The sequence below is a fragment of the Arachis hypogaea genome, chromosome 11 (assembly GCF_003086295.3).
Source record: "Arachis hypogaea cultivar Tifrunner chromosome 11, arahy.Tifrunner.gnm2.J5K5, whole genome shotgun sequence".
NCBI classification, from domain to species: domain Eukaryota; kingdom Viridiplantae; phylum Streptophyta; class Magnoliopsida; order Fabales; family Fabaceae; genus Arachis; species Arachis hypogaea.
In genome coordinates, this window is record NC_092046.1 from 97,486,480 (window position 1) to 97,500,777 (window position 14,298).

The window sequence follows — 14,298 nt, forward strand, 5'->3', positions numbered from 1 at the left end:
ATATTAATTATATATGACATTTTCTAGCATTAAACATGACATTTCTGAATTTAAAAAAACAGCAAAATCAATCCATATGAACTCACTAAAATCAAATCAGCACTAATCAAGATCAATTTATATGAATTAAATGGCAGCAAGCGGAAATGGCAATCAGCAGCGATATAAAAATTAGCATAATAAGCCATTAACAAGGATAAAACAGCACGCACTATACAATTTGACAAGAGAACATTCCAGGCATCAGCAGCAACCAAAAAGTTCAACCTAAATCCACTACAAATCAGATATGACTTCCTAGTTCCTAAGCACCTATAATCCACTAAGCATGCATAGCTAAATCGACTAATTTAACAAAAACTGAACAAACTAATTAAACTAAGAAACTTAAACAGGGAAAAAATTGAGAAATTTCAACAGCACTCTGGCAGTAAATAGGACATTTCTGAATTTAAACAAACAGCAAAATCAACCCATATGAACTCACTAAAATCAAATCAGCACTAATCAAGATCAATTTATATGAATTAAATGGCAGCAAGCAGAAATGGCAATCAGCAGCGATATAAAAATTAGCATAATAAGCCATTAACAAGGATAAAACAGATATAATTTCCTAGTTCCTAGTTCCTAAACCAGGCATCAGCAGCAACCAAAAAGTTCAACCTAAATCCACTACAAATCAGATATGACTTCCTAGTTCCTAACCACCTATAATCCACTAAGCATGCATAGCTAAATCGACTAATTTAACAAAAACTGAACAAACTAATTAAACTAAGAAACTATAAACAGGGAAAAAAATTGAGAAATTTCGACAGCACTCTGGCAGTAAACAGGACGTTTCTGAATTTAAACAAACAGCAAAATCAACCCATATGAACTCACTAAAATCAAATCAGCACTAATCAAGATCAATTTATATGAATTAAATGGCAGCAAGCAGAAATGGCAATCAGCAGCGATATAAAAATTAGCATAATAAGCCATTAACAAGGATAAAACAGCACGCACTATACAATTTGAGAAGAGAACATTCCAGGCATCAGCAGTAACCAAAAAGTTCAACCTAAATCCACTACAAATCAGATATAATTTCCTATTTCCTAACCACCTATAATCCACTAAGCATGCATAACCAAAAGTTTACCTTTCAAAGTATTGTCTAAGTTCTCAGCCTCAGTTGGATTAATATAATCCTTGTCCTGCTCCTCTATAATATCTCCTTCATTCTCATCTAATTGCTCTTCACCATCAAGTTCATTGTTAAGTTTAAGAAATGTATCAATCGGCATTGAAGCAAATTGACGTGTTTTTCCCTTCTTAGTTGGCCTTTCTTGCAAGCTGCCACAATCTTCAATGTCATCTTCAATTGTGGTCTCTTTTCTCTTCAAATCTTTACTCATTCTAGAATCTATTCTGTAGTATTCTTGTGAGCCATAGCAGTAGATTTAGAAGGAAGTTCCTTTTCTTGTCTACATGTTGATCCTTGTGAGTGAGTCATACTTGCTTCCTTCTGTACTTTACTTTTCTTCAAATTCTGCCCTTTTTCTTTTGCAACTTTTGGCTTTTCTACAAAATTCTGCTTATCATTTGCTTGGATACCATTTTTTCTTAACAGCTGCTCCCTTTCCCTATCACTAAGGGTTTTTATCCTCTTAAGTGGTGGTGGTGGTTGATGTTGCTGCTGACCGGAAGACATCTTTTCTCGCTTAACTTCCATATTTTTGAAGAACTTTGCACGCAATTCAGCACTTGACTTTGAATCTATCTCATTTTCAATGAATTTTTTGAACATTTTCTGAAAAAATAAATAAAATCTATTAACATAACAGAAAAAAATCAGATCACATATTAAAAGAACCAAGAATCTATAAGAAATGCACCTGTTCATAAATAATTACACCAAAAATAAAACTCAAAAAAATTATTCTATGTTGAGAAGAGAAATCTCTTTAAAGATCAGAATCATCATCATATTCAGCTTGTTGTAGAACAAGTGAAGGTTTCTCAATGATTGTATTTGGCATGTCTTCTCTAGTCCATTGAACTTCACAATTATCCTTTGGGACAAACAAATTATTCGCTTGATCAAAGGGGTCCTTCTGATTAGACTCTTCGGCTTCAACATCATACCCATCATACATATTGAATAAATCCCTTGGCACTGTGTCCATGACATAATGCTTGTCTTCGTTAAAAGGGTCTTGAATATAAAAGCATTGGTGGACTTGTGAAGCTAATACAAAAGGATCATCCCGAGAACATCTTTTATTAAAGTGAACTGAAGTTAGACCAAAATTCTCTTCCTCAACTTCAAACCAATCACAATTGAAAAGAACAAATTTGAAACATGCATAATAGTCTAACTCAATTATGTCATTTATTGCACCAAAATATGTTACGGCTTTTGTCATTGGGTTGTTGTCCTTGGCACTAGCAAAGCTTGGTGTTTCGCACACCAAAGTCACACCACTATTTTGAGTTGTGTGGCTTGCATCATGTTCTCTAGTTTGAAATTTGTAGCCATTGATTACATAACTAGAAAATCGTTTTGCAACTGTGTTTGGGCCTCTAGACAAATCTTTAAGTTGTTTCGGAACATCTTCATGAGAAGCACGCTCTTTTAACCATTCACTAAAATCATGGCTTAGAGTTTTTGCCTTCTTCCATTTTCTACCTTTAGTTTGATTGTTGACATGTTCCTCATACTCTCTAAAGTAAGTAAAAAGCGAGTAAGTTAAATTTGCTAATAGAGAATTCGTAATTGGAAAATATATAAGAAAAATACCTAATGTAGTCTTTAATTTTATCACAATTGAATAAGATGTACCGATGAGCTTGTATTTTTGAGTTGGTATCTAGAGAAAAAGGTTGCCATTTGCTCTTTCCACCAATTGGTCGCCCCAAGCATGCAAAGTAGCTATCATGACATACGTCAGCTTCACTGCAATTATCATAATTTTGTGTCCTCCTACTCAGCCTTGTATCCACATCAGGTTTTCTTTCTGTATTTTATTTCTTCTGCAACTTCTAATTTTCTATTTTGAATCTTGAATTGGGATTGAAGGGTTTTGATGCACGAAATTGTGATCACACTTTTCACAACTCCGCATAACTAACCAGCAAGTGCACTGGGTAGTCCAAGCAATACCTTACGTGAGTAAGGGTCGATCCCACGGAGATTGTCGGCTTGAAGCAAGCTATTGTCATCTTGTAAATCTTAGTCAGGCAGATTCAAATGGTTATGAGGTTTTGATAATTAAAATATAAATAAAACATAAAATAAAATAAGATACTTATGTAATTCATTGGTGGGAATTTCAGATAAGCGTTTGGAGATGCTTTGTTGCTTCTGAACCTCTACTTTCTTATTATCTTCTTCCAATCATGCATGCTCCCTTCCATGGCAAGCTGTATGATCCTCTCGGATGAAAAATACTAGGTACGGTTTCTGCACGGCTAATCAACTGATGGATTTCTCGTCTCGGATGAAAAATACCAGGTACAGCAACCGCACGGCTAATCATCTATCGGTTCTCACTAGCGTCAGAATAGGATCTCTCTATCCTTTTGCACACTGTCTCTGTGCCAATCATTCGCGAGTTTGAAGCTCATCACAGTCATCCCTTCCCAGATCCTACTCGGAATACCACATACAAGGTTTAGACTTTCTGGATCTCAAGAATGCTGCCAATTGGTTCTAGCCTATACCATGAAGAGAAAATACTCTGGCTGTCGTCCAATGACTACGTTGAACATCATGTAGACCGCTTGTGGTTGTCAGGCACTGGTGCGCAGAAATCGTGACGGTTCCATTCCTTAGTAACGGCACTAAAAACTCAATACGCACATTCATAATCTTAGTTCTTTGTCACAACTTTGCACAACTAACCAGCAAGTGCACTGGGTCATCCAAGTAATAAACCTTACGTGAGTAAGGGTCGATCCCACGGAGATTGTCGACTTGAAGCAAGCTATGGTCACCCTGTAAATCTCAGTCAGGCGGATTCAATTGATTATAGAAATTTAATAATTAAAAGATAAATAAAATATAAAATAAAGATAGTGATACTTATGTAATTTATTGGTGAGAATTTCAGATAAGCGTATAGAGATGCGTTCGTTCCTCCTGAACCTCTGCTTTTCTATTATCTTCTTCCAATCATTCATACTCCTTTCTATGGCAAGCTGTCGGTTAGGCATCACCGTTGTTAATGGCTACATCCTGTCCTCTCAGTGAAAATAGACCAATGCGGTGTCACTGCATGGCTAATCATCTGTCGGTTCTCGATCATACTGGAATAGGATCCATTGATCCTTTTGCGTCTGTCACTACGCCCAGCACTCGCGAGTTTGAAGCTCGTCGCAGCCATCCCTTTCCAGATCCTACTCGGAATACCACAGACAAGGCTTAGACTTTTCGGATCTCAAGAATGGCCATCCATGGATTCTAACTTATACCACGAAGACTCTGATTAAGGAATCCCAGAGATATTCATTCAATCTAAGGTAGAACAGAATCCATAGTTGGAAATGATGATGACTGTCACGATCATCACATTTATATTGAGGTGCAAATGAATATCTTAGAATTGGAGTAAGCTTGAATTGAATAGAAAAATAATAGTACTTTGTATTAATTCGTGAGGAACAGCAGAGCTCCACACCTTAATCTATGGTGTGTAGAAACTCTACCGTTGAAAATACATAAGTGATGAAGGTTCAAGCATGGACGAATGGCCAGCTCCCATGATCTAAGAACTAAACATCCCCAGATGTCTAATACAATAGTAAAAAGTCCTATTTATGCTAAACTAGTTACTAGGGTTTACAGAATTGAGTAATTGATGCAGAAATTCACTTCCGGGGCCCACTTGGTGTGTGCTTGGGCTGAGTATTGAGCTTTACACATGTAGAGGCTTCTCATGGAGTTGAACGCCAGTTTGTAACCTGTTTCTGGCGTTTAACTCCACTTTGTAACCTGTTTCTGGCGTTTAACTCCAGAATGCAGCATGGAACTAGCGTTGAACGCCAGTTTGCGTCGTCTAAACTCGGACAAACTATGGACTATTATATATTGCTGGAAAGCCCTGGATGTCTACTTTCCAACGCAATTGAGTGCGCCATTTGGAGTTCTGTAGCTCCATAAAATCCACTTTGAGTGCAGGAAGGTCAGAATCTAGCAGCATCTGCAGTCCTTCTTCAATCTCTGAATCTGATTTTTGCTCAAGTCCCTCAATTTTAGCTAGAAAATACCTGAAATCACAGAAAAACACAAAAACTCATAGTAAAGTCCAGAAAAGTGATTTTTATTTAAAAACTAATAAAAATATGCTAAAAACTAACTGAATTATACTGAAAACTATGTAAAAACAATGCCAAAAAGCGTATAAATTATCCGCTCATCACAACACCAAACTTAAATTGTTGCTTGTCCCCAAGCAACTGAAAATCAAATAGGATAAAAAGAAGAGAATATACTATAAATTCCAAAATATCAATGAAACTTAGCTCCAATCAGATGAGCGGGACTTGTAGCTTTTTGCCTCTTGAATAGTTTTGGCATCTCACTTCGTCCATTGAAGTTCAGAATGATTGGCATCTATAGGAACATATAGTTCAGATAGTGTTATTGATTCTCCTAGTTCAGTATGTTGATTCTTGATCACAGCTACTTTATGAGTCTTGGCCGTGGCCCTAAGCACTTTATTTTCCAGTATTACCATCGGATACATAAATGCCACAGACATATAATTGGGTGAACCTTTTCAGATTGTGACTCAGCTTTGCTAAAGTCCCCAATTATAGGTGTCCAGGGTTCTTAAGCACACTCTTCTTTTACTTTGGACCTCGACTTTAACCGCTCAGTCTCAAGTTTTCACTTGACACCTTCATGCCACAAGCACATGGTTAGGGACAACTTGGTTTAGCCGCTTAGGCCAGGATTTTATTCCTTTAGGCCCTCCTATCCACTGATGCTCAAAGCCTTGGATCCTTTTTATTTACCCTTGCCTTTTGGTTTTAAGGGCTATTGGCTTTTTGCTCTTGCCTTTTGGTTTAAAGAGCTTTTGGCTTTTTCTGCTTGCTTTTTCTTTTTCTTTCTTTTTTTTTTGCTATTTTTTTTCTTTTTTTTTTCTGCAAGCTTTTGTATTCACTACTTTTTCTTGCTTCAAGAATCATTTTTATGATTTTTCAGATTATCAAATAACATGTCTCCTTTTCCTTATTCTTCAAGAGCCAACATATTTAACATTCATAAACAACAATTTCAAAAGACATATGCACTGTTCAAGCATTCATTCAGAAAACAAAAAGTATTGTCACCACATCAAAATAATTAAACTAGTTTCAAGGATGAATTCAAAACCATGTACTTCTTGTTCTTTTGTAATTAAAGCATTTTTCATTTAAGAGAGGTGATGGATTCATAGGACATTCATAGCTTTAAGAAATAGATACTTAAACATAAATGATCATATAGTAAAGACATAAACATAATTAAACATGAAGCATGGAAACCGAAAACAGAAAATAAATAGACAAGGAGATTAAGGAATGAGTCAACCTTAGTAAGGGTGGCGTCTTCCTCTTCTTGAAGAACCAATGGTGCTTTTGAGCTCCTCTATGTCTCTTCCTTGCCTTTGTTGCTCCTCCCTCATGGTTCTTTGATCTTCTCTAATCTCATGGAGGATGATGGAGTGCTCTTGGTGCTCCACTCTTAGTTGTCCCATATTGGAACTTAATTCTCCTAGGGAGGTGTTAATTTGCTCCCAATAGTTTTGTGGAGGAAAGTGCATCCCTTGAGAAATCTCAGGGATTTCATGGTGAGGAATTTTCTCATGCTCATGTTGAGGTCCATGATCTCTTATTTGCTCCATCCTTTTCTTAGTGATGGGCTTGTCCTCTTCAATGAGGATGTCTCCCTCTATGTCAATTCCTGCCGAATTGCAGAGGTGGCATATGAGGTGAAGAAAGGCTAACCTTGCCCAAGTGGAGGACTTGTCAGCCACCTTGTAAAGTTCTTGAGGTATAATCTCATGAACTTCCACCTCCTCTCCAATCATGATACTATGGATCATGATGGCTCGGTCTATAGTAACTTCAGACCGGTTACTAGTAGGAATGATTGAGTGTTGAATAAACTCTAACCATCCCCTAGCCACTGGTTTGAGGTCATGCCTTCTTAGTTGAACCGGCTTGCCTCTTGAGTCAATTTTCCATTGAGCTCCTTCCTCACATATGTCTATGAGGACTTGGTCCAACCTTTGATCAAAGTTGACCATTCATGTGTAGGGGCGTGCGTTCTCTTCCATCATTGGCAAGTTGAACGCTAGCCTTATATTTTCCGGACTGAAAACTAAGTATTTCCCCCGAACCATGGTGAGCCAATACTTTGGATTCGGATTCACACTTTGATCATGGTTCCTAGTGATCCATGCATTTGCATAGAACTCTTGAACCATTAGGATCCTGACTTGTTGAATGGGGTTGGTGAGAACTTCCCAACCTCTTCTTTGGATCTCAAGTCGGATCTCCAGATACTCATTCTTTTTGAGCTTGAAAGGAACCTCAGGGATCACTTTCTTCTTGGCCACAACTTCATAGAATTGGTCTTGATGGACCTTTGAGATGAATCTTTCCATCTCTCATGACTCAGAGGTGGAAGTAATTGCCTTCCCTTTCCTCTTTCTAGAGGTTTCTCTGGCCTTGGATGCCATAAATGGTTATGGAAAAACAAAAAGCTATGCTTTTACCACACCAAACTTAAAATGTTTGCTCGTCCCCGAGCAAAAGAAGAAAGAAAATAGTAGAAGAAGAAGAAAATAGAGGAGATGGGGGAAGAAGATGTATTCGGCCAAGGAAAAGAAGAGAAGGTTGCGTTGTGTGAAAATGAAGAAGGAGTGAGGGGTTTATATAGGAGTGAGGGGGGGTGTAGGGTTCGGCCATTACGGTTGGGTTTGGGACGGAAAATAGTTTGAATTTTGAAGGTAGGTGGGGTTTATGGGGAAGAGAGAATGGATGTGAGTGGTAAAGAGGTGATGGGAAAGAGTGATTGAGGTGATTGGTGAAGGGTATTTGGGGAAAAGAGTTATGAAAAGGTGTGAAGAGGAGAGAAGAAGATGTGGGGATCTTGTGGGGTCCACAGATCAAGTGGGGTCAAGGACTTAACATCCCTGCTCCAATTAGGCGTGTAAAACGCCCTTGCTGTGCAATCCTGGCGTTTAACGCCAGACTGCTGCTTGTTTCTGGCGTTAAACGCCAGACTGCTCTCCTCCAGGGTGTGCTATTTTCAATGCTGTTTTTCATTCTATTTTAGATTTTTCAGTAGTTTTTATGACTTCATATGATCATCAACCTAATAAAACACGAAATAACAGAAAAAAAATAAAATAGATATAATTAAATAACATTGGGTTGCCTCCCAATAAGCGCTTCTTTAATGTCAATAGCTTGACAGTGAGCTCTCATGGAGCCTCACAGATAATCAGAGCAAAGTTGGAATATGGGGGGTTCAACACCAAACTTAGAGTTTGGTTGTGGCCTCCCAACACCAAACTTAGAGTTTCACTTTGGGAGCTTTGGTTGACTCTGCAGTGAGAGAAACTTTTCATGCTTCCTCTCCATGGTTACAGAAGGAGATCCTTGAGTCTTAAACACAAGGTTGTCCTCATTCAGTTGGAGGACCAATTCTCCTCTGTCCACATCAATCACAGCTCTTGCTGTGGCTAGGAAGGGTCTTCCAAGGATGATGGATTCATCCTCATCCTTCCCAGTGTCTAGGATTATGAAATCAGCAGGGATGTAAAGGCCTTCAACCTTTACTAACACGTCCTCTACTTGTCCATATGCCTGTTTTCTTGAGTTGTCTGCCATCTCTAATGAGATTCTGGTAGCTTGCACCTCAAAGATCCCAAGTTTCTCCATTACAAAGAGTGGCATTAAGTTTATTCCTGACCCTAGGTCACACAGAGCCTTCTCAAAGGTCATGGTGCCTATGGTACAGGGTATTAAGAATTTGCCAGGATCCTGTTTCTTTTGAGGTAATTTCGCATTTAGTTCATTGGTGAGCAAGGGAGGTTCATCTTCCCAAGTTTCATTACCAAATATGCTTCATGATTGCACCAAGGTATTTAGCAACTTGCTCTTCAGTAATGTCTTCATCCTTTTCAGAGGAAGAATACTCATCAGAGCTCATGAAGGGCAGAAGAAGGTTCAATTGAATCTCTATGGTCTCTAGATGAGCCTCAGATTCTTTTGGTTCCTCAAAGGGGAACTCCTTATTGGTCACTGGACGTCCCAGGAGGTCTTCCTCACTAGGATTCACGTCTTCCTCTTTCCTTGTAGGTTTGGCCATGATGGTCAAATCAATGGCCTTGCACTCTCTCTTTGGCTTCTCTTCTGTATTGCTTGGGAGAGTACAAGGAGGAGTTTCAGTGACTCTTTTACTCAGCTGGCCCACTTGTACCTCCAAATTTCTAATGGAGGATCTTATTTCATTCATGAAACTCACAGTGGCCTTAGATAGATCAGAGACTATATTTGCTAAGCTAGATGGATTCTGTTCAGAATTCTCTGTCTGTTGCTGAGTGGATGATGGAAAAGGCTTGCTATTGCTAAACCTGTTTCTTCCACCATTATTAAAGCCTTGTTGAGGCTTTTGTTGATCCTTTCATGAGAAATTTGGATGATTTCTCCATGAGGGATTATAGGTGTTTCCATAGGGTTCACTCATGTAATTCACCTCTGCTATTGCAGGGTTCTCAGGATCATAAGTTTCTTCTTCAGAAGAGGCCTCTTTAGTACTGTTGGATGATTCCTTCAATCCATTCAGACTCTGAGAGATCATATTGACTTGCTGAGTCAATATTTTATTCTGAGCGAATATGGCATTCAGAGTATCAATTTCAAGAACTCCCTTCCTCTGAGGCGTCCCATTACTCACAGGATTCCTTTCAAAAGTGTACATGAAGTGGTTATTTGCAACCATGTCAATGAGTTCTTGAGCTTCTGCAGGCATTTTCTTTAGGTGAATGAATCCACCTGCAGAATGGTCCAATGACATTTTAGATAATTTAGACAGACCATCATAGAATATATCTAGGATGGTCCATTCTGAAAGCATGTCAGAAGGACACTTTTTGGTTAGTTCCTTGTATCTCTCCCAAACTTCATAGAGGGATTCACCTTCCTTCTGTCTGAAGGTTTGAACATCCACTCTAAGCTTGCTAAGCTTTTGAGGAGGAAAGAACTTGGCTAAGAAAGCTGTGACCAGTTTATCCCAAGAGTTCAGGCTATCCTTAGGTTGAGAGTCCAACCATATTCTAGCTCTGTCTCTTACAGCAAACGGGAAAAGAATAAGCCTGTAGACCTTGGGATCAACCCCATTGGTCTTAACAGTATCACAGATCTGCAAGAATTCAGTTAAGAACTGAAAAGGATCTTCTGATGGAAGTCCATAAAACTTACAGTTCTGTTGCATCAGAGAAACTAATTGAGGTTTCAGCTCAAAGTTGTTTGCTCCAATGGCAGGGATTGAGATGCTTCTTCCATGTAAATTGGAATTTGGTGCAGTAAAGTCACCAAGCATCTTCCTTGCATTGTTATTATTTTCGGCCATGTCTCCTTCTTTTTCGAAAATTTCTGTAAAGTCCTCTTCAGAGTGTTGTGTTTTAGCTTCTCTTAGCTTCCTCTTTAGAGTCCTTTCAGGTTCAGGATTAGCTTCAACAAGAATGTTCTTATCCTTGTTCCTGCTCATATGAAAAAGAAGAAAATAGAAAAGAAAATATGGAATCCTCTATGTCACATGATAGAGATTCCTTTATGTGAGTAGAAGAAGATATGAATAGAAGAAGGAGAATCCAAACACAAGGGTGAGGAATGAATTCGAATTTTTGGGTGAAAGAGGAGTGTTAGTAAATAAATAGATAAATAGAAGGAGGTGAGGGAGAAGAATTTTCGAAAATTAGATAAAATAAAATAAAAGTATTTTTGTTTTTAAATTAGAATTAAAATTAAAAATTCAAAAATTAAGAAAGGAACAATTAAATCAAATTAAATTAAATTTAAAATAATTAATTAATTTAAAAAGGAATTTTGAAAAATATGAAGGTGATTTTTGAAAATTAGAGATAGAATTAGTTAGGTAGTTTTGAAAAAGATATGATTGAAATAGTAAACTTTTAAAATCAAACAAAAAGTTAAGTGATTAATTGAAAAAGATTTGAAAATCAAATTTTGAAAAGATAGGAAGTTAGAAAAGAAGTTAGAAAAAATTTTGAAATTGATTTTCAAAAAGATGTGATTGACATTGAAAAAGATATAATTGAAAAAGATTTGAAAAAGAAATTTAAAAAGATTTGATTTTGAAAATTAAAGTTGATTACTTGACTAACAAGAAATAAAAAGATATGATTTTAAAATTTAAAGATTGGACATTTCTAAATAGGCAAGTAACAAACTTAAAAATATTTGAATAAATCACATTAATTGTTAGTAAAGATTTTGAAATTATGAAATAAAATAAGAAAAAAATTTTCGAAAATCATAAAAGAAAAATGAAAAAGATTTGATTTTTGAAAAAGATTTGAAAAAGATAGAATTTTTAAATTTAAAATTTGATTTGACTCATAAGAAGCAACTAAATTTTAAAAAGTTTTGAAAAAGTCAATTCAAATTTTCGAAAATTTATGAGAGAATAAGGGAAAGACATTTTTTTTATTTTAGAATTTTTAATGATGGAAAAGAAAAACATGAAAAAGACTCAATGCATGAAAATTTTGGATCAAAACAATTGATGCATGCAAGAACACTTTGAATGCAAAGATGAACACCAAGAACACTTTGAATGTCAAGACGAACACCAAGAACTTATTTTTTTTTTTGAAAATTTTTAAGAAAAGAAAAACATGCAAGACACCAAACTTAAAAATTTTTAATATTTAGACACTAAGAATTCAAGAATGCATATGAAAAACAAGAAAAGACACAAAACAAGAAATTTTAAAGATCAAACAAGAAGACTTATCAAGAACAACTTGAAGATCATGAAGAACATCATACATGAATTTTCGAAAATTTTTTTAAGGAAAAATTAAAAAATATGCAATTGACACCAAACTTAAAAACTGACAGAAGACTTAAACAAGAAACATCAGATATTTTTGGTTTTATGATTTTATTAAATTTTTTTTGGTATTTTTCGAAAATTATTTTGGGAAAAACAAAAAAGAAGAAAATTTTTTTGTATTTTTTGAAAATAAGAAATAAAAAGCTTAAAATTAAAATAAAATTACCTAATCTGAGCAACACGATGAACCGTCAGTTGTCCAAACTCGAACAATCCCCGGCAACAGCGCCAAAAACTTGGTGCGCGGAAATCGTGACGGTTCATTCCCCAGCAACGGCGCCAAAAACTTGGTGCGCAGAAATCGTGACGGTTCCATTCCTTGGTAACGGCGCTAAAAACTCAATACGCACGTTCATAATCTTAGTTCTTTGTCACAACTTTGCACAACTAACCAGCAAATGCACTGGGTCGTCCAAGTAATAAACCTTACGTGAGTAAGGGTCGATCCCACGGAGATTGTCGGCTTGAAGCATGCTATGGTCACCTTGTAAATCTCAGTTAGGCAGATTCAATTGATTATAGAGATTTAATAATTAAAAGATAAATAAAACATAAAATAAAGATACTGATACTTATGTAATTCATTGGTGCAAATTTCAGATAAGCGTATAGAGATGCGTTCGTTCCTCCTGAACCTCTGCTTTCCTATTATCTTCATCCAATCATTCATACTCCTTTCTATGGCAAGCTGTCTGTTAGGCATCACCGTTGTCAATGGCTACATCCTGTCCTCTAAGTGAAAATGGTCCAATGCGCTGTCACTGCATGGCTAATCATCTGTCGGTTCTCGATCATACTGGAATAGGATCCATTGATCCTTTTGCGTCTGTCACTACGCCCAGCACTCGCGAGTTTGAAGCTCGTCGCAGCCATCCCTTCCCAGATCCTACTCGGAATACCACAGACAAGGTTTAGACTTTCCGGATCTCAAGAATGGCCATCCATGGATTCTAACTTATTCCACGAAGACTCTGATTAAGGAATCCCATAGATATTCATTCAATCTAAGGTAGAACGGAAGTAGTTGTCAGGCACGCGTTCATAGTTGGGAATGATGATGACCGTCACGATCATCACATTCATATTGAGGTGAAAATGAATATCTTAGAATCGGAATAAGCTTGAATTGAATAGAAAAACAATAGTACTTTGTATTAATTCGTGAGGAACAGCAGAGCTACACACTTTAATCTATAGTGTGTAGAAACTCTACCGTTGAAAATACGTAAGTGACGAAGGTTCAGGCATGGCCGAATGGCCAGCCCCCATAACCTAGAACTAAGCATCCTCAGATGTCTAATACAATAGTAAAAAGTCCTATTTATGCTAAACTAGTTACTAGGGTTTACAGAATTGAGTAATTGATGCAGAAATTCACTTCCGGGGCCCACTTGGTGTCTGCTTGGGCTGAGCATTGAGCTTTACACATGTAGAGGCTTCTGTTGGAGTTGAACGCCAGTTTGTAACCTATTTCTGGCGTTTAACTCCACTTTGCAACCTGTTTCTGGCGTTTAACTCCAGAATGCAACATGGAACTGGCGTTGAACGCCAGTTTGCATCGTCTAAACGCGTGAAAAGTATGGACTATTATATATTTCTGGAAATCCCTGGATGTCTACTTTCCAACGCAATTGAGAGCGCCCCATTTGGAGTTCTGTAGCGCCAGAAAATCAACTTTGAGTGCAGGGAGGTCAGAATCCAGCAGCATCTGCAGTCCTTCTTTAACCTGTGAATCTGATTTTTGCTCAAGTCCCTTAATTTCAGTTAGAAAATACCTGAAATCACAGAAAAACACACAAACTCATAGTAAAGTCCAGAAATGTGATTTTTATATAAAAACTAATAAAAATATGCTAAAAACTAACTGAATTATACTGAAAATTATGCAAAAACAATGCCAAAAAGCGTATAAATTATCCGCTCATCAGGCACGCGGATCATCGCTAAGCGAGTAATGAAGATAGTGGGTGATTGTCCTGGGTCACCCCTTCATTCTGACTTGACTGAATTAAGTATAAGAGTATATCTTGGAGAAGAAGTAAGCGTGAATTGAAAGAGAAACAATAGTACTTGCATTAATTCATGAAGAACAGTAGAGCTCCGCACCTTAATCTTTGCGGTGTAGAAACTCCACCATTGAAAATACAAAAGAGAAAGAGGTTTGGGCA

At 37.1% G+C, this 14,298-nt stretch overlaps 1 non-coding gene across 1 annotated transcript; it reads left to right on the forward strand.

Moving 5' to 3' along the window:
- The first annotated feature begins 10,120 nt into the window (after window positions 1-10,120).
- LOC112726066 (small nucleolar RNA R71) lies at window positions 10,121-10,228 on the forward strand. The gene has a single exon (XR_003165135.1). It is a non-coding gene; the product is annotated as a small nucleolar RNA R71 (small nucleolar RNA).
- Window positions 10,229-14,298: the final 4,070 nt, after the last annotated feature.